The sequence below is a fragment of the Callionymus lyra genome, chromosome 5 (genome assembly GCF_982586985.1).
Source record: "Callionymus lyra chromosome 5, fCalLyr1.hap1.1, whole genome shotgun sequence".
Classification (NCBI taxonomy): domain Eukaryota; kingdom Metazoa; phylum Chordata; class Actinopteri; order Syngnathiformes; family Callionymidae; genus Callionymus; species Callionymus lyra.
This window is the reverse complement of record NC_141822.1, coordinates 28,323,966-28,345,737: the sequence shown is the minus strand read 5'-3', so window position 1 is coordinate 28,345,737 and position 21,772 is coordinate 28,323,966.

The window sequence follows — 21,772 nt, the reverse complement described above, 5'->3', positions numbered from 1 at the left end:
TTTATTTAATTTTCCCACGATAATCCCAAAGAAACAAACAAAGGAACCTTTGTTGTTCATATATACTGTCTTGAGGATGCTAGAATTCCATTAAAATTCATCGGCATGAGTTGCCATCATGCTTTCCTTGATCAATGGATTAGGTTCTGCAATTCCTTCTTTGGTTTCCTTCTGTACTTTCTGGTTTCCCCGAACAGTTTATCTAGAAAAATATTAACAAGAACGCAGATTAAATCCAATAATCCGACCCTCAGCGGTGAACATAGACCTCCAGTTCGATTGCCTTCTGAACTTGCCAGTTGGAGAAGATGATTATGTCATGAAAAGATATGAAGCGTTTTACTGCCGTCCTCTCATTCGTCCTGAGACCAGCTGGAAGACTCGGTTCCCTACTTATCAAGTTTCTCCTCCGTTTGAATGATTCCGACAGTTGAAGAATTTAAATCCTGACGATTTATTTTAGGCTCCCCTCGAACCAGAGGCGCTTCTGTAGATTGCATTTGACTTCACTGATGCTATCAGTCTGACACAATTGGCTGTCGATCCGCAAGTTTGAGATTCCGAACCACAGACCGGCCTTACAGGCAACTGGTGAAATCTGGAAGATTGAGCAACTGATGTGTATGTGTTTGGCTTGAGAGTCCGATAAAGCCTCAGTGTCGATCCGTATCAGGTTTGCTCGCTGCACGACTGGATCGAATCAAACAATGCTTTTGTTATTAAACACGTCCCTGTTAATGAAAAACATTAGCCAAAAAAATTAGGTCATGTTCATTTTCCAGAGATTAGTTACATTTTTTATCCCCAACTCAGTTGACACCAGCAGCGGCGCTCGAGCAGATTTTTTGTGAAATCGAGCAGGGTACACTTTTATTTATCCTTTAAATCAATCACACTTGACATTCTAAGCCGATTAATGTGGCAATCATCCACTCCGGCTGTGTTGATCCCTCGCTCTTTGACTCACACAATCCCAAAATATGTTAATGAACCACCTGAGAATGTTCACAATGCAGCAACTAAGAGAAGATATACTTTTCATGATTCAATCTGATTCAGCTCTTTTCTACTGGTCGCTATGGTAACCCAGGACCACATCATAAACTGCATTTTATCTTAGCAGGGCATGTTAAAATGTATTGTCAGGCTTAAGACATAGACCTATACTTTATATACTGATGCTTATATCGTATATCTTAACAGGCTCAAAGTTACTCTGATTAGCTGGTTGGAAATCCACATTTCACTACTAACTACAATAATGTGAGTGGTCTAAACCTGCTCATGTTTTTCGTTATAAAAAATATAAGCTTTACGTTAAAAATATTGTTGAATTAATTTTAAATTGTGTTGTTTTTTTTCCTTGAAATTTGATTTTCTAAGACAGCTAGATCATTGAACAAAAAATATTTTTATATTAATATTCTCTTTAAACAAAGTTTGGATGTTCATGAAGTATTATCCAAGATAAACAATTAAAAAAAACAAAAAATAGGTTTACTATTAAAGAATATTGTTGAAATAAGTTAGTTTCCTCCTTTTTTTTCTTGAAATAAAATTTTCTTAGACAGATAATTAAATAAAATGTATTTTTATAAGGCATGTTAGTGTTATATTTAATATTATCTTTAAAGAAAGCCCTACTGTTATTATCCAAGGAAATATTTTTAATACATTTTAACATAAATATGAAATCATAAGGAACACAACATGTTTACAAATATTAAAAATGGGAAAACCATGACTAATGCACTTTTATTAATTTACTTGGATATCTAATATGTCTGGGGCAATAAAACTCCTTTTTAAAGTTAAAAAATGATACGGAAAATAAGAATAAATACATTTTAAAAATTAAAGGGGTCCTTAAAAGGTACGTTAGCATAAGAATTCAAATTAAACAGAAATCCTTTAAAGAATACTGTCAAAAAAAGGAAAACACAATCAGTGAAGAGAACTTTATCTTTTATTCGGAAATATTATTGTTTACTGTCTGTTTCCACAGTGACTTCTGAGCTCAGGTCCACATGCTGCTGCGATGACTGAGGATTAGAATTATCATCATCATATATTTCCACTCACGTGCATTTCAGATGCTCTGGGGATTTTGTTTGTGCAGACGTGGCCCTGACCGCTTCTGAATCCCCCCAAAAACTGTCCAGCTGCTTCACACTGATCCCCATCTGGAAAGAGTCTGGCAGCGTATAACACAGGCATGTGCAGTCGCACACGTGCGGCAGTATGCACACACCCACACACACACCCACACACTCAGGGACGTATATACGCACAGAATAAATCCACTTACACATCAATACATACTGGAGACATTTCCAGTTCACAGAGAACTGCCTACCTCAGCGATTACTATTGTTTTTGTTCCGTGGCCTTGTTGTGGCCCGTGACCTCCTTTCTCAAATCTGTGAAACGTGAAGTGATTTTTCTTTCTTTTTTTTTTTGTTGGAGGAAAAGTTGGGGAATGCTCCCAGTGGAACGAGGGTGAATAAACACATCTGAAACACTCACCAGCCTCTCCTCTTCTTCCATCTGTTTTTTCCCCTTCTCCTCCTTACCCTCCTACCCTCCTACCCTCCTACCCTCCTACCCTCCTACCCTCCTACCCTCCTACTTCCTCGACAACCCTGGCCTGCTCCGGAGACACTGACCCACTTGGCTGTGAGTCAACAGTGTGGTCTTGGTAGGATAAACACCGTCCCACACACTTCACCAGCCAGCCGGAGCCACTTTTGATTGACTTCAGCATTGTTTCCTGCACAGGTCCCTTTAAAGTGGAGGGTAAATAGAAATAATGTCGACCACATGGAGACGTCCATCCTTAATATTGAGACGGTGCAGCTGCTAATAATTTCACTTCATATTTGATACTATGCCATGTTTTCGATGTATTTTTATCGTTTTTATTGTTTTAAAGGTAAAAATGTGAGGTAGAGATCAGAACTTTATAAGTTATAAATAAAAACACATATATATAATATGTTTTAGCAGCAGATTATCCAGTTATTAATTATAATGTACTGCTTTATTAAACACCCTGATTACCGATTAATATATGATCTCAAAAAAATAATATTTTTTATTGATGTTCTGTTTATTCTCAAAACAACTTTATTACACAATTCTTACTGAAAATAAATATTGCATTGGTGTACCTTATACCCACTTTTACACGGGAAAATATTACCTTATGAATTTGAGCAGATGAAACAGTTCAATAGTTTAAACTTTAAAAAAATGTAAGACGCTGTATAATGATACAGTTATTTACTAACGTCCACTAGATGTTGCAAGTTTGAAAATTAAGCCATTGCATGGAATTAGTTAGAGACTAAATTATAAAGCAGAGAGTGCCATCTTGAAGACACTGTATCATGATACAATGTTTTTACAGAACAGCTGTTTCATGAGGCTTCATAAACCCATCAATATTGTCATGTATCAGAAAATATTGTTTATTTGTAATCTAATTTAAAAGCCAACAACAGAAAAGAAAATTGCTTATAATAATCTTCCTTTTACACTAATTATTTCCCCTCATGCTAGGGATGTGTCAATGAAGCTTCATGAAACATTGTCCTTCTCTTCATAGGCCACTAGGTGGCACTCTTTATAATCAACTGCTTTGAACAGATGTTCTATTGAAACCTCATGTCATGTTCAAACTGACGCCCCTACTTGATGGCAGCGCTTCATGAAGCTTCATCACTAGTCAAACCACTTTACTCCTCCACCTTAACCTGATCATCCTCCCATCTGTCATCTTCATTTACTGCATCCCTGAAACTCGTCGTTAGTCTCTTCCTCCGCCTTCATCATCCTCGCCCGACGTGCCCACAGTCTCCCTCCTGTTTATCACTCCCTCACTGTCCAAGCGTGATTCATGGGACACCTGGCTGCACCTCTACTGTTTCAAGACATCTGCGTCAGATTTTCTCTCCACACTTACACGAGCCGCTCAACCGGCTTAAAAGTGGGTCATCGCTGCAAGCTCACGTTGTTAAATGAAGAATTTCATTATTTTTAAAAACCAATCAATTCAGGGTTTTGTCGTTCATTTGTCATGGAAATTTGTTTCAGGGTTCCATGAGACCTAGATCGTGAACCCCTTGTATGTTCTCTCAACTGTGGCACGTAAAGAACAATCACTCTTCACACAGTAAATCCTCAAAGCCAGTCTAGTCTCAGTCCTTTGTGCCACTTCAAGTGGTTTTAAAAAAAAAACCACAATGCAGACAACGTCCTCATTTACACGGTCACATCATTACGTCTAGACACACACACACGCTTGAAAAAATGCTTGTTTATGCAGACAGAGAAGTTTTAGGGTTTTTTTTAAATTTCATCCTTGATGGACAAACTCATCAGGACTGGCGTCTGTGGAGTGTCTGAAATCATTAGAAAAAAAAAGAGAAATAGTTGAATCCGTCAACATTATCCCGAGAGATCTGTCTAATCGCTGCTCAGTGACCACAGAGTGAGCTCGCCTGGCAGGAATGCCAACTTGTCAGGATTTACGAGCATAGGCACGCGTGGGCAAACTCACAGACATGAAAAATGATTCACAGCTTTTTCATCCTTGACCTCTTTTTAATTCCAGACCATTGAAGTTCACGATACACTTGTTTTTACATGATTTGAATCATGTCAATGCATTTATTATGTTAATACATTATTGAATTACTAACATCGAATGGTGTTTTTTTTCAGCATTTGTATCAAAAAGTAAAAAAAAGAATAGGGTCAACAATTCTAAAAGTAAATTAATAATAGACTCTTAATTTCTTAATTTCAGATTTATGATCATTAAAAAAATGTATCAAATTCATAACTTTCGCACAGTGTCACAGTGGTTAGCGCGAGCCTCACAACAAGAAGGTTGCCGGTCGTTCAAGGTCGGGAGGAAGCCAACTTCTTTGAGGAGTTGTATGTTCTCCCCGTGTTGCGTGGGTTTACTCCGAGCACTCCGGTTTCCTCCCACAGTCTAAAAACATACAGAGGTTGATTGAGTTTTGGGGAAATTTTCCGTTGGTATGAGTGTGTGTAAATTGTTGTGTGTCTTTGTGTGCCCTGTCCAGGGTGTCCTGTCCAGGGTGTCCCCCCGCCTCACGCCCTATGAAACAGGGATAAACTCCAGACCCCATGTGACACCTGTAAGGCAACAAGCGGTAGAAGATGACGAGTGATTGATTGAAATCCATAACATGGTCCCAGCAGTGATGCTCAAATTAAATCAGCAAAAACTTCCTTATGGTGTTGCACATACATGTTGATCAGGTGTCTCCAACTCAACTGTCCAGGGGGCACCAGAGGTCAATTCCTGTTGAAATTGGAAGGGGGGGGGGGGTCTTTAAGCTGTTTTATATATTGTTGAGTCATGTTTTGTGGATTTTGCTGTGAATTAAGGCCATTTTTCAAATCTTTTTTTTAAACTAAAAATCTGTTTGATCTCATAATCTTCTTTCACACTTGTAAACACAGGGAATATGATCTCACTGGCAAAAAAAAAAAAACCCCACAAGTTGGACTTCCTGGTGTAGGAACCTTAAATGCAGCACAGGGCAACTGGTTCTTGCATTGCTGGTTTCTATATCATATTTTAAAGCACAGTTTTCTATTATTAATGAAGTGTAAAACGTCCACCATACGTCTCCTGCACCGTTACATTTATTTTCTTTCTCGACCCGAAGCCAACTCCGTATATCACCGAGGGCCACAGAAACCCGAGGAAACATGTCTCGGTACTTTTTATATCAGGCCCTTTTTTGCCGAGTCATCAAGCTCGGCCGCTGATCCATCCTATGGTTAAAGTCAATTGACATTGAATCTCTGGAACATCAACAGTCAGAAATTCCTGAAAACAGTTAGCGAGTCTAATGTTATGCTTGAATATCGCGACGCAGGAAAGTCAAGCTGGATTTAGCTCAAAACGGACCTAAGGCATGTGAGCGTGTGTGCGAGCGAATCAATGCGGCTATTATTCGGATGATACTCTACTCGAGGAGTCGCACTCGTCCAGCTCTGTGCCCCCAACACTACTTGTGTTACACTCACACAGCAGGCCTTATTGACTTTGGTCGGGCTGACGTTGTCGCACCGCAGGAGTTCCGTGGCCCGGCTTGAGCTCTTTTTGGGTTGGAAAGTCACGGGCGGGTTCTTCTCCGAAGAGAGAGGGAAATAGAAATTGGTGACCCCGGCTTGAGTTCCCTGAGGACACTCCAGCTGGACAGTTGGACGCATTGTGTTATTTTTACCTGCTGAACATCAGATCAATTATGTTGAGCCAATGTAGGAAGAATAAATACAGGAATGATTCCAATCATTGAGAATGAGAATCTCTGTTTAACAGATTTTACTCTTTAGATCGAAAAACAGTTAGCTTCACCGACTTGCTCATGTTCTTCCATATCATCATGTCTCTTCAACATTACTGCCCTACATTACATTTGTATATTTAAGTAGAAACTTTTAAGCAATGGTTGTTTCTTATCATGCATTGAAACCATCCATTTATTTTCCTGTTCCATTGATACATGATTATATATATTTTATGTTATTTGAGGGAGATATAAATAAAATATGGCACATTATTCATTTGATAGGGAAACCTTTAACCTTAAAAGGTCAATTAAAGGCAACGTAGCGATTAATTTCGTGTTGGCAGTGAGATTTTCCGGAACAAGTTGAATCTCTAAAGACTCTAAATGATATACAAGTTCATGAATACTTTTGAAGTAATTGTCTATATATAAATGATCATCTCTATTTACTGTATATACACCATTTCTGTCGTTACGTGTTTGTCGTATAAAATAAATAAACTATGTGTGACTCTATTTAATTGTTTATATTTTGTGGGTTTAACCACAAGACATCTTGTGAATGCAAAGCAGTCCTAGTTGCTCCTCAACAGAACATGAAATTGTAAAGTATTTTCTGAGATGTATGTTAAAATGACAAGATGAAAAAAACATCTTGAAAAAATAAGACACTAAAGTGAAGGCCTGTGATATGATTTTGGTCTGTAAGTGAACTTCAATCAATCTTGGATTCCAATGTTTTATTACAGAACGCCAGAAACATTGTTTTGTTACTTTAGATTTCAGAATCAGAACCTTATCTTGCCAGTGTTGCCAATGTAATTGGAATTAAATTAAATTGAATTGTGTTTCTGGGTTGACTTTCATTCCAATGTGTAAATACATGTTGTCAAAATAAACTGTATATTGTCACAGTTGAAGTTCTGCAGAAAAAAAATGTATCAAAAAAGGTAAGAAAGTTTTTTTTTCAGAGATAACAATGGTTAAATCAAAATAGAAACAGACACCTTGTCCAGAGACTTTATATTGAATTCGAAGAGGTGCTAGTGACACTCTAAAGACGCTTCATGAACCATTGTCTCTATTTTGAGTCCACTAATGGCACTATATGCTCTAAAAACATTTGAGGTAAACAGTTTTTCTATTAAAACCTCACATCAATTGTAAAGTGATGGCGCCACCTACTGAAATCTTAAAAATACAACACTGTTTTATGAAGCTTCATCAGCCCTTAATAAATATAGAGGACACCATGAACAGATCATAATCACTCTTGCACAGAATGACCTACAGAATGGTCATGAATTCGCCTCTGTATGTTTCTAGAGGAGGGAGTATAAGCGCTCATAGAATCAACAGATGTATTATATGTTGTCCACATAACGTCACAAGAGATGGTACTCACCGATATCGTGAAACGAACCAGCTGTCAATCAAAGTAAAAGATCTGTTATATATTTCCTTCCGCATTTCCATCCCTCTCAGTGGTCACGTTAACCACGCACCTAAATTTCACACACGTTTGTAGGTCAGCTTCATGGGCATCACCGCGGTTTGAAAAAAGAAAAGAAGGGGAAACATACAGCGAGGCCACGTGCCAAGTTTTATTTGAGCTGCTTTGTCCTCATTGGAAACTCCAAAGGTTCCACACTGCAAGTGTGATTCACGTTTTTCAAGTGGAATGGGGTCACGTTTGTTGCTAGCAATAGTAGAAATGTCCAGAAATAGGTTTAATTGTAGGTAAAATGTATTTTTTAAATGAAGAAAACAATGTTTTATACTTGATTTCAACATATTATTGTTGATAATAATTAGGGATTTTATTACATTTTCTGAAAGTGATATATTCTTAAAAGCGTTGATTCAAACTGTTGCAGTGCATTATGGGATCACTGACAGAAAAGATGCTGAATCTAAAAACTGAATCATCTTCTCTGTACGGACAAGAACCGAGGGAGGAGGATGTAACGTTCTGATCGACCTCCCGTAGATGCTCTTGATCCACGTAACTACAGTATGTTGAGCCTCAGACTCCTGACATTACCTGGTCTTCTTCATGGTCAGGAAAATGTGGATTCATCAGAGTCACCTTGTAACCAGCATCTAATCGTTCCTCAGCATCAGGCTAAAGAGGCTAATCTGCTCTCGCAAAATTGCACTTGATGATGGAGGTATTTTGTTGCTGAGAACGGAACAGGACATGATGATCCGACCCACGTTTAGCTCTCCAGAACAGAACATCCTGAAGAACACCCACTGGACCTGCATTCGTTTCCATTAATGTCCATTAATCTGTTTTTAAAGTTTTTATACAATTTTACACTTCGAATCATACACGATTTATTTATACATCATACACATAAAACATTGTTATGTATGTCATGGGATCGTTATGTATGTCATGTGATTATTGTAAATGCAATGGTATTATTATTATACATCTCATCTGATTTTTATGTATGTCATGTGATCATGACGTATGCCATGTGGTTGGTATGTATGTAATGTGATTGTTATGTATCTCATGTGATTGTTATGTATGTCATGGGATTGTTATGTATGTAATGGGATTGTTATGTATGTAATGTGATTGTGATGTATGTCATTTGGTTGGTATGTATGGCATGTGATTTTTATTTATCTAATGTGATTGTTATGTATGTCACGTGATTGTTCTGTATGTCATGTGATTGTATGTATGGCGTGATTGTTATGTATGTCATGTGATTGTTCTGTATGTCATGTGATTGTTACGTATGTCATGTGGTTGTTATCTATGTCATGTGGTTGATATGTATGTCATGTGGTTGATATGTATGTCATGTGGTTGTTTGGTATGTCATGGGATTGTTATGTATGTCATGGGATTGTTATTTATCTCATGTGGTTGTTATGTATGCCATGGGATTGTTATGTATGTCATGTGGTTGGTATGTATCTCATGGGATTGTTATGTATGTCATGTGGTTGATATGTATGTCATGTGGTTGTTATGTATGTCATGGGATTGTTATGTATGTCATGGGATTGTTATTTATCTCATGTGGTTGTTATGTATGTCATGGGATTGTTATGTATGTCATGTGGTTGGTATGTATCTCATGGGATTGTTATGTATGCCATGTGGTTGATATGTATGTCATGTGATTGTTATGTATGTCCTGGATTGTTATGTATGTCATGTGGTTGTTATGAATGTCATGTGGTTGGGTGTGTATGTCATGTCTTGAAAGTAGATGCTAGCTCTGAAGAAGAGAATGTTTGGACGAGCGATTGACGCAAGAGAACATCTGAAAGAAATGGACCAAATCCGTTGTTGGCCAAAATTCCTTGAGAGTCATTTATTAGGTGAGTTGTGATCTCGGGGAGAAGACACATCAGACACGAGAGTAGCCCGACGGGGGCCGGTGTTAGCAAAGCAGAGCAGAGCCCATGTTTTCATTGGTGCCCTGTTGAATGTAGGCCACATTTTCAGGCGGTGAGACACAGGCAGTCGACCCCTCACCTCCCGACTCTCTCCTCCCACAGAGCATCTTTAAAGCAAGACTGACCCTAATAATCTACAGCTGTTTGAGCCCTGGAGCTCAACCATGTGCTCACATGACCCGTGCCTCAGTGGAAGACAGACCATAGTGGGATTCACAGACACACCGTACAGGTCGTCAACACAGTAGATCAGCATAAAACGTGACTTTTGTTTTGACATATCAACCGTTGTGAAAAAGATACTTTTGTAGCCATGCATTTGTCTTTTTTTCTTTTACGAGTGTTTTATCTATGAAGTCACTTGCAAGTATATAAAATACTGACCCTTTTTTGGATTACCACCTTGTATTATAATCACACAAACCAGATGACACCGATTTAAAATCTAAATATCTTGAGACTAATAAAGTTAACTCATCTGTCCATACTAATAAAATACAAGAAATAAACACATACCTTGTGTGTTTCCTCTTCATTTCCATATTTATTTATTTCATAATTAGTGTTATTCAGAATGGCAAGCATTAGAAAAACATCTGTGGATGTGGCCGTCTTGTTTTTTTGTAACTTGCGCAACTGGAACGCTCCAAACTCAGATGTGATGTTATTCTTATCTCTGACTTTTGACTCCTGAGGGGACCTAGAATGCACCTACGGAGCTCTTTAAATATTTGTCTTTCCTAAAGATTGATCACCTACACTGAGTAGAAGAGAGAAGCTGCACAAACGCTACTGAGAGAAACCAGAGTCAGAAAGTGGCAGAAAGAACACACTGGAAAGGTGGAGAACCAAAGGTAACATGGACTTTTTGGGGGTCATAGACTGTTCAAAGAGACAGTGAAAATTAGGGGAAAAAAATACTGAGCATATAGGAGACATGAGACTATGGTATAAAGATTACTGTGTTTAAGAAAGAATATGCTTTCTTATAAAATAGTATACATTTAAGAAAGTTATGAAAACAACTGATTGTCTTACAGTATTGTCAGTCAGTAACACTGCAATTTATCTGAATATGCGGAACTGTAAAGACACAAAAATCTGTGAAAAAAACGACAGCTGATATCAACTTGATATTAAAAGGGATCACTATATTGTTCACCCAAAAACATATTAAATAAATCTATATAAAAAGGTTTATAGGGCTCTAACTGTGAAAACTATTTTTAAAAAGATGTTAACTATTGGACATTTGTGAAGTTAATGACGTTTATGAGTTTAATCTTGCGTTGTATCAAATGAAAAAGTCAATATAAATGAAATCCCTCTGAAACAATTAACATTAAATACGTATCGCTCACTGAAATTGAAACTTGCGAAGACATTTTCAAGTTGATTTCCACACTAACAAAAGCAACGACTTGAAGTCATGTCTATATTCATCTTTAACACACATGAAGCCAGGAGGACATCATCACTGCTAGTTTATACTTTCCAAACCAAGGGTTAAAGAGCTCATCACAAGCTCATATCTGTTCAGTTCGTCCACTGATTTCCTCCCAGACCTCTTGATTAAAAGAACAAATTGCTGCGTATGAGATTGAAGGACCAAACCAGACGAACAGAGGCCTCATATCTCAGACCACATACAGAGTGAAGGGTGCAGATGAACCCGCATCAGACGTGACACTGGAGCGCAGCAGTAACAGAGAGCACGAGACTCGACATCCCTGCACCATCAGACTGCATTAACTTCAAGACTGGAGAAAAGGTCCTGGCCGGAATCCAAATAACTCCGAGTGTGAAACAATCCACACGTGAGAGCCGAGTCTGGGCCTTCAATCATCATAAAACTATAGGTGGCTTTTGTGCGTTTTATTCTTGTTTGGCTATTCACTCGTTGAAAATGTAAAAAAAAAAAAGAAAAAAAAAAAGGTATATAAGATCATATATTTAACCATAAAGTCGATGCAGGGTGAAGTTAGGAAGATGTTTACTGCCCTCCAGTGGCTGAAAAACGAGACAGCCATATATTGAGGCATGTAAAGAAACTGTGGGATCCAAAGATTGTAGTTTAAATATAAAGCAGCTGCAAATGATAGGAAAAAGAAACTGCGTTGAGTTGATTTTACTATTCTTGAATTTACTATAAGGCACCCTATAGTAACAAACATTTTTTACAAAGTAAAATGTGTTTTGTTGTTGATTAAAAAAAACTATATACGGATAATTTGATGTGCCGACATGTTTATTGACAACATCTTTAAGAAAATAAGAAACAGAAAAAAATGTAACTATATTGAGAGTTTAAACGCGCTTCGCCTTTTAACCAGTAGGGGGCGACAAACCTCCAGGTTGTAGAACATACATGAGAATCTGCTGATGATGATGATGATGTGTCCAATAAAAAGCACTTTTTATTTAAATGAAACAAACATATTTTCCAGTGGCTGCTGTTTGTGACGATTGTTACGGTAACGCAATTATAGGTGAGAATATCAGCAATTTTTATTTTTATTTTTATTTATTACAATTAAACACAAAATAAAAAGTGTCATATTCGACTATTTTAGTTTGTATTCCTTATTTCAGTCTCATCTTGAGGTTTAAATGAGTTTTAAGTGTATGTGTCTATTGTTATACACTCCTACCCTTCGATGAACACATATTTAACGTTTTGTATACAATATGCATGTACAATCCTAGATTTTTAAATGACAGTCAAACAGTTTCAGCGGGTGAGATACAATTTTCATCTGTATCTAAACATTTATTAACTTTATTAAACAATCTGTAGATACATTCAAACAATTGTCCGCTTAATTCAAACTAATTTTAACTTTATTCAAAAGTTTTTTATCTATATTCAAGTAATTTTGAACTGTTCGTGTGAGATTGTTTTTAAAGAACGGAAAGAAAACAGTATGTTTATTATTTCTGCCCGTTTAATACTTTTCTATTTACTTAATTATTGACTTTATGTTTCACTGACATGATTGTTTTTGCTTTCATCAGTGGGTTTTTTAGTACCTTTTTCTGTTCAGATTGACCAGAAAGAAAAACGTTTCAGACAATTTTCTGTCCATTTTTCAATGGTCCAGGTTAAATTCCTATGAAATATAAGTAAGTAAGTAACTTTTATTAGCAGAATATTCTGGTGCCCGAGTCCTTAACATACATATCAAAAAAATCTTACATCCTTTATTGTCTTACAACCGTCCTTTACTGTTTTTGTTGACAAATGAAATAATGTTTTCCATTTCTATTTAAAAGTAACAACCACAAATAAAAATGCTTCTTTTTTTTTTTACAAGAAAATGTACAAATTATGGCCTAACGGATACTGTACCAGGACAATGTTGCACTGTGAGAAGACCCTGCTTCACCAAACACTTGTTATGATGATCAGAGCACGCTAGATGGCACTATAGCATCTTTTACTCACGCAACACGTGGCTCTCATTATTTACTGAATACAATACTTTGTATTCTTTTTTAAAAAACGAGTGACACAAGAAACACAAGAAACGAAAACGAAAGTGGTTTTCGTAATAAATCATGGAATATGAAAGACTGCCTGAGGACCAGTGACCTTGGTACAACTGCTGTCGGGGACAAAAGTGGCCAGTAGTGGGCAGTAGAGGACCACCGCGCAGCATGGGTTAACTTCTCTTATATTGATTTTTTTTTTTCTTTTTCTTTTTTCAAAATATGATTTCGTTTATGTTTGACTATCAGTATTCATCTCAACAGCGGATACATTCACGGTCTGCACTCCATGACCACATGGGTGCGTGTGCCCGTGCTGGGATCCTTTCAATTATATGACAAATGGAATCGTTTGCTCCATAAAAGCAGCTGCTTGATTTAAATATAAATGTTACTCATTATTTAAAAAAAATATATATATATTGGGTCTAAAAGCTTAATTCTTTCTATGAAGCAATTGTTGCAGCAAAACACTTATGAGAGAGATTATAGGGATTAAGAAAGATAATGGGTTTTTGAGTGTTTTTTTTTTATTGCCTGTTGAAATTGTAAGTTGTTTTTTAGTTAAAATCAATGGATGTTCATCTTGATAAATAGTATTTACTTGCATTGCTCTCCTCCAGAGTCCTTCATCCTGGAGATGTCAGAGTGCTCAGTATCTCTGCTGATGAACACGATGATCCCCTTTCTCCACTTGTTTTGAGGTGTAAGGGGGGGGGGGGGCGTTCAACCCTTCTCTATTTGCTTTTCCCCTCAAAGGGACTATGTGAGGAATGCCAGGAATCTGACTGATCCTGGAGTGTCCCGGTTTGGCTCCCAGCTCTCCTGCCCGCTCACGTTTTGGAACCAACTGAGCTACCTGCAACTGGACACTGCTTGACCACCCCGCCGTGGGAAGCTGTGCAGAACCAAATTCCAGTTTAAAAAAAAGAAAGAAATGGTCTCAGGCGTGTGGAATGTCTGCGATGACCACCCGGAGTCATCTGATCAAATGCATATTCAATTAAAGATTTGTGTTTATTAGGAATAAATGTAATGCAGTTCGAGGTTGCATATGGAGTTTGAAACAAACCGAACCGAAAAAAAACATTTTTTATTAACAGTGACTACTTGAACCTTTGATTTGTGTGTAAACCTTTTTTTAACTACATTTTTAACAGTATCTATATTTACCACCACTGCATCAATTTTAAATTAACAATGACTTGCAAATATTGACTTGATTTCGCTTGTTATTCTTCTCTTGTGAAGTTGAAATATAGATCTCTCTGTTTTGATACCGCAAGATGATGTTAAGCATTTAACAGCCTTTTGTTTATGCTTTGGCAGTTTTTTCAGGCTATTAAACCCAATATTTCCTTGTATTGAAATATATATATATTGAACTATATCGTATCTTTTTATCTAATTGTTACTTATTGTTACTTATCATATGTCCAGATTCTTCACACTCCTTGTGACAAACCTAATGTTGTATAAAAACATATAATAAAGAAAATAGAAAACTGTAGTAACATAAATGAGTCAATTCTTGACGGGACTTACTTCTTACTTTCAATTCTTTCTGTGTAAATTTTAAGATTTTATTAATCATATTGAAACATGCAGTATTTAAAACAATTCAGTAGCATTTGAACCAAACTATTATACTAGTTAATAGATAATATAAAGGCAGTATTTTAGATAATCTTGCACACATGGATTTTAAATGATTGTTTAACAATTTACTGTAATTTCCAGACTATAAAATGCACCTTAAATTTTGAAAAGAATATGTAATGTTGCATGAATAGGCTGAAAATACAGATATAACCACATAAAGATGGAAAATAGGAACATTTTAAACATTTTAAATGAAATAAATGCTTTTTCAGAACAGTGTTTGTAACACGGCAGTAAAACGGCTAGATTAAAGACTTTTCTTTGCCTGGCAGAACAGTCATTTTCAAGTTATGTTAAAGATTTTGTTGTCTTTTTCATTCATTCATGTCTTTCCGCTGCCGTCTCCAAAGTCTCAACATTGATTAATTGACGCCAAACTTATGTGCAGCACAGTTTGATCAAATTTAATTGAAAATCTCTAGCAGATGCGTTTTCCATTATAAGAGTTTGTCCTTGATGCACAAACTGACTGTCCAAACCAAATGAAACTAAGTTTCATCCTCAGCACATTAAAACCATAAAAACCCTTACATTAGCCGTATCGTTGTTTAAGAAGCAGCAGTTAAATGCATGTCAATATGTCTGGAAGTTGTGGTATATATATTTTCTCCTGAGGTGCTGTTGGTATATAACTTGATTAACAGTAACACAAAATATTCAACAGTTCTTTGACGACTCTGTCAATCATCCATCATGTGAATGTGGATAGTTGACAGTATAAATGTGTCAGTGGATAGCCTGCAACCCTGTTAAAGTATATATTTTTTAAAAAAAGTCAATGAATACATTAATCGACCATCTTGAAATTATAGAATTTACCTTCTATATGATCTTATATTCGGAACTTGAGTTAGTTGCTTTATTTCCTTGTTTAAGAACTTTATTGTTGATTTTTTTTTTTTTTCAATTATTGGAAATAGTTTAATGATATAAAATATAATTAATTGTTCAGTGAAAATAAGACGGTGGATTGTTAAGATAAAAAGTTAGCGGTTAAAACACAGATGAATGTTCTGGTATCATCTGAGAGATTATTTTTGGTATTAAGAAAGTTGAATCCATCTGCTGACACAAAAACTCAAACGCCTCCGTTTCCCCCGACCTCCTCTTCCAGGTCACATTCTGGAATAGATGGACTGGGTGATAGAGGCAAGCCTTGCAAAGCATTGTGGGATACCATGGAGAGGCCAATGAGAGCCCTCCAGTTGCCTTGCTGCCGGGCATGTGCATCCACCTACAGCTGATCTTCAGCCGTTGCTGTGGCAACAGCGGCACTTGACAGGAGAAGAGTGAACTCTTCCGAAGTGTTGTGTGTTTTGTTTTTGAAATCTCTGAGGTCAGAGTCTGATCTCTTGACCTTGACAGAAGAATAGAATGTCTTTACTGTATTCAGCCTTAGAATCATCAAACTGTCCATCAAATAGATTTTTTAGAGATAATATTCTTTGAAAATGATGTTTGGGAGAGAACTCTTGAACTGTTTTTTTATATTTTATCTTCCTCTGATTTAGTAGACAAGCAGGTTTTTTACCATTTATGTGTTGCTTTGTCTCACAATTGTGACCTCATGGTTAATGACAACTGGTGTGTTTTCTTTGTTACCTTCAAACATTTTAATAACTGACAAATGTACGAAAAAATAACAGGTCAATTAGTTTAAATAATTATTGAGTTTTAGCTCATTATTATGCCGACAAAACCTGTCACCAAAAGATACAGAGATACTTCAGTTTTGACAATAAATAAATGGATGGATGGATGGATGGATGGATGGATGGATGGATGGATGGATGGATGGATGGATGGATGGATGGATGGATGGATGGATGGATGGATGGATGGATGGACGGATGGACGGATAGACGGATAGACGGCTAGATAGATAGATAATAGATAGATAGTAATAATCAAGCACTGTAATAGAGGGTAAAGCGAGTGTTCACCTTGACAAACTGACAAAGTTTTTTTTTGGCCTTTCGGGTCACCTTGACCCTAAAATAACACAAAGGTTAAGGCAGGCTTGGTGCTTGGCAGGATGTTGAGGGCCAGGGTGGAACCTTACATTTATGGACAAGCAAAATTGTACTGAAAGAAAACCTTAAATAACAAAAAAAAAACATTTTTTAACTAGAGCTAATTTGCAGTCACTCTACTACAGGTCTCTTAAGAATCACTGAGCTCCAGATGTAAATAAATGGATGATTGTTAACCACTGGACTAGAGGGACGCGTGAGGGTCCCAAGTGAAAAAAGCTTTGGGAGGATTTTCTTTTTTCTTCTTCTCCGTAATACGGTAATTACTTTATTAGATTAGTTAGAAAAGTATCTTTTCTAAATAGTGAAGCTCTTGGAATAAAATGTTAAAGAATTTATCTGGTTTGCTCAGATGCACAATAGAAATAAAAAAGGAACAATATGAGGCTTAAAAATAAGGTCTTAAGATTGGCTTAAGATAAGATATGAAGGGGATAGTACGTCAACGAAGGTGGTTATGGTTCTTACACTAACCTTGGGTCTAGTCCCAGACTTTACTCTCCCATCTATGTCATCCAGCTCTTCGTAGGGGACCCGTTCTGAGGCCATAGTCTCTCCAGGAGGTCCTGCGTTTCCCCTGTGGTCCCCGGTGTGACATGAACACCTCACCAGCGAGGTATCCAGGACCTCCTAGTTCTTCTCAACATGGAGCAGCAGCGGCTCTACTACGAGCCTCTCACGGACGACTGTGTTTCTTATTCTATTTCTGACTGACAGCCTTGACACCATCCAGAGAAAACGTATTAGTCACTGTGTGTTTGGAGGGTGTCTCAAACTTACACTTAATATTTTGAGTGCACAAGTGCGAAAATATAAGCATATATATAAGCACTCAATTGGCGCACTCAAACGGCAAGAAAATCGAGTGTGGACACTTTCCACTCTTGATGTAGATGACGCTAAGCGGAAGTGCGCGATTTGGAACACAGCCCTAGTTTCCGTTTAGCGTCAATTACGTCACTAAGATGGCGTCGTTGAGGGTGGAAAGTGTCCATCGAAAATCATTTAATTTTCTGGCCATTTGAGTGCGCCAAGTGTAAGTGCATTGCGTACTCAATTTTCGCACACTGCTAATTGGGAAGCACAAATGTAGTGCAAGTGTTTGATTGAGGACACAGGACCTGATTTCCCTGATTCATGTCACCTGCTCTCTGCCTTCCTTGATTGTGTTGTGTTTAAAAACCATCCTTTGTCTTCTCTGTTCAGTTAACTAATGTTTTTGTGCCTTTTTTATGCCCTGTGTCTGCTCTTTTTGTTGCCCTTTTTCTGTTAATAAAGTCGTTTTTTAATCTGGTTTCCTGCCCCACGTCCTGACACAACTAATATACCGAGATCTACCCCTCCATTCTCCCCTCACTCATGAACAAGACCCTGACGTAGTTATTGTGCAGCATTCGAACAGAAAACAAGATTATGTTCTATTGGAATGACATCAATGTTGCGATAAAAGCGACATATCTCGATTTAAATGAATTTGATTCATAAGAGGTTCAGGTTCATCAAGAATATTAATCTAATGAATTAAAATATTCATTAAAATGTTATTAAATTAATAATAATATCTAATGTTTACAGTTAAAAAGGACAATATATGGAATAAAGGAAAAAATGTATCAGAAAAGCCATCATATTTACTAAGCGAATAAATACAGTTATTATTCCTTTTTTTTATATAATTCTTTTGACATTACACTACACTTTCCTTCTTGTACTATCCTTGAGAAAACTTTCTATTCTGATTCTGTCCAAAATATAAAACAGGATCTGATAATAGACCATAATCTTACCAGCAGAGCAGTTGAAAAAGGCTTTAAAACAATTCAACATTTCTACATTGGTCACTTTGACAGCGTCGAGCTGCACTCGGGTCCGTCCTTAAGTAATTACCTGCTGCGAGCCATGTCTCCAGACTTAATATATACTCTCCTCAAAAATCTGTCAGGCACGAACGACGGACGGACGACACAACCACTTTTCTTTTTCCTCCCGCAGCCTTGACTTAAAAAAGCCTTTTTCCTCTTCCCATCTTCTAATTGTCCAGAGTTTCTTTGCTTTCTCGCTTTCCTTCTCGGGCAAAAACACGACCATAAGCAAAGGTGCATGTGTGTGATTCTTAGGACTCGTGAATCTCGTAAATTAGATGCAGGCGAGTGGGCGTACGTCTTCTCACCCTGTCTGACAGCAACAGGATTATCGGTTGGCACCGTTAAACTGTACAAAATTGAATGTTGAAACCAAAGATTCATTTAGAAGAAACCACAGTCTTGCTTCTATCTCACACCTCTGCGGCATCAAAGCTTCTCCAAATACCTTCACGGCGTTGATTCGAGTTGGAGAGAAAATTCAACAGTTGACGAAGTTCCTACTGAAGCACATTTGTAATTCCTGGCATACGCCGCTGTGCAGCAAATAAGCAACAAATATCTGTAAAGCGCGAACGCGCTCCTGATAAGTGAGATCCACACTTGACTGTTGCCATGGCTCTGCGAATCTGCCGATGTCTTGCCGTCAAGGCCGCAATGTTTGAAAAAGATATTGTCTACGCCGGTGATTCAGCCTCGATGGAAAGTCTCGCTCGTGAGAGCGTGCGCCGGAACCTCTGTGATTGTGTTTGCCTGAACCGTCGCGGGAAACAAACATATTAAAGCTCAACAAAATATCCTTCTGAACAAGCACCAATAAAGGTTGGAAACACTCGCCGAGTCTAGCTGATGCCGGGAAGTTCCTAACATACATCCCGACACATACAAACACTGTTCGACGGCGTATCTGTTGGACTTTCTGACAAGACTCATGAATATCTCAGCTTCATGTTGGCAGATATTACATTTCTTTGTTGTAAAGGAGGCAGTGTGGCTGCTCCCTTGCCAGAATACACCCACGCGCCCCATGTGTTCTTCTCTCGTACATGAGCTGCCGACACAAAAAAAAATGGACCAAATTCATTCTCAACACTTCTTCTGTGTGAGTTTGTGTTGACCGTAAATGTGCAGAAATAATACATTTATGTCGACTCCTGACGTTCCCTTTCACAGTCACATGACACGGCAGTTAAGAGACGGTCCAGACTTAAAGATCCAATCTGTGTAGTTGTTTATAAGTAGAGCAGCTTCAGGTGACGTGAAGTTAGTTTATCACTAAGAAATGTATCATTTAAAAATATAAAAGTAAAAACTTTGAAAAGTGCAGGGTATGCAATTACTAGTTCTGTCTCTCCTTTTTTCCTTGTTGGACCCTTATGTTGTTTTGGGGTCTTTCGTAGAAATTAGTGTTTTTTAAGTCTGGTCGGTTACAAAAACATCGAAACACATCTCTTTCACCACATGTCACATAAACCAAAAACTAGCTTTGGTTTGTCAAATTCAATTTGCCTGTTTTAATTTCATCGTTAATATACTTCATTGTAAATATACTGTATTTCAAAATCGAGGAAACAGTGAGGAAGGCAAGGTCAGCTTCCGCTCCAGGACCTAATGGAGTTCCAAACCAGTTGTCTAAAAACTCCCCAAATGTATTATATTTCTCTGGAGACAGGGACCAAGCAAACCATTTCATTAGCATGTTGAAGATCAGGAGGACTGGTCTGGTAACCTCCTGGTACTCACCTGGAGTTGCCTGTCTTTAGCCTCAGAGAGAAGTTTAAAATCACCAAAGTGAGGCTAAACATCACCCAGAGTCTCAAGATGAAAATACCAAAGTAGCTGCTCCAAGACTGACCACTGGGATTCGACCTGAGGTCGTACAACAGGCAAAAGCTGCTCTTAGGACAAGTGGATCCACAAGGCAGACAGATGTGCAAAGGCGGTCTCAGTCCAAACAGGGACAATGTATAGGTCAGGGAAAACGTGGAGAATCGATAGCCCACTTGAAAGAATCTTCTGGAGATAGAAGGAAGCCAAATCAACTTCATCATCAGCCACATATGATGTTCTTCACACATCCAATAACCTACACCAATGATTTGAGGAAGATCCTTCTTGTGTGCTTTGACAATCCACCACACCACTGAAGAACTACTACTTGACTGCAACACCAGTTTATCATAAGACAACTATACCTGGAGACACAACCAGGTCCTTGTTACAAAAAAAGAGACAATTTAGGCTCAGAAAACAAAAATAGCTTGACTCTAGGAGAGGGGAAATAAATGTCATTATGAGTGGTAACACATATATTTTAGGTGAAAAGCATAAACATTAACAAAGACAATATTTACCAATAGCATTAAAAAATAAGGATGGTTATTCATAAGGAAAGTCAAAAAAGCATTGTGTTTGCTTATCAAAAAAGAAAAGATGAAGTCTCTTCTTTTATGTAGTCCAGTTTAGCTGGTCACTTATGTGGGTTTAGAACTGTGTTCCAGACTGGCCTATAAATGTAGAAGTGAGCAGTGAACTGTTGGAGGGAAACAATCGGTCTCTGGACACAGGAGCCGAATTGATCTCGCCATCACCCGGCCATTTCTCTAGCATTAAACGATTCTTCTTTGATTTGGACAGTCGGCCCATCAACAGTCGGCTCCTACAAATAGTAACTTTTCCCTTTGCTGATGACATTCATCTCTACTGCTCTTTTGATCCAACTGGGCCCCAGAGACTGAACAGCTTAGTCAATTGTTTGCTAGAAATCAAACAATGGCTGAGTGAAAACACTCTACAGATAAATGTGGATAAAAACTGAAACTCTGGTGATTGCTCCTGATGATAAGGTTCCAGGGTTGAGTCAGTACTTCGGTGACTTAGGTCAGTCTGTCAAACTGAGCCTGAGAAACCAGGGTGTTGGGTTTGACAAATACATGTCTCTAGTTCAACGCTGCAGAAAACTGAC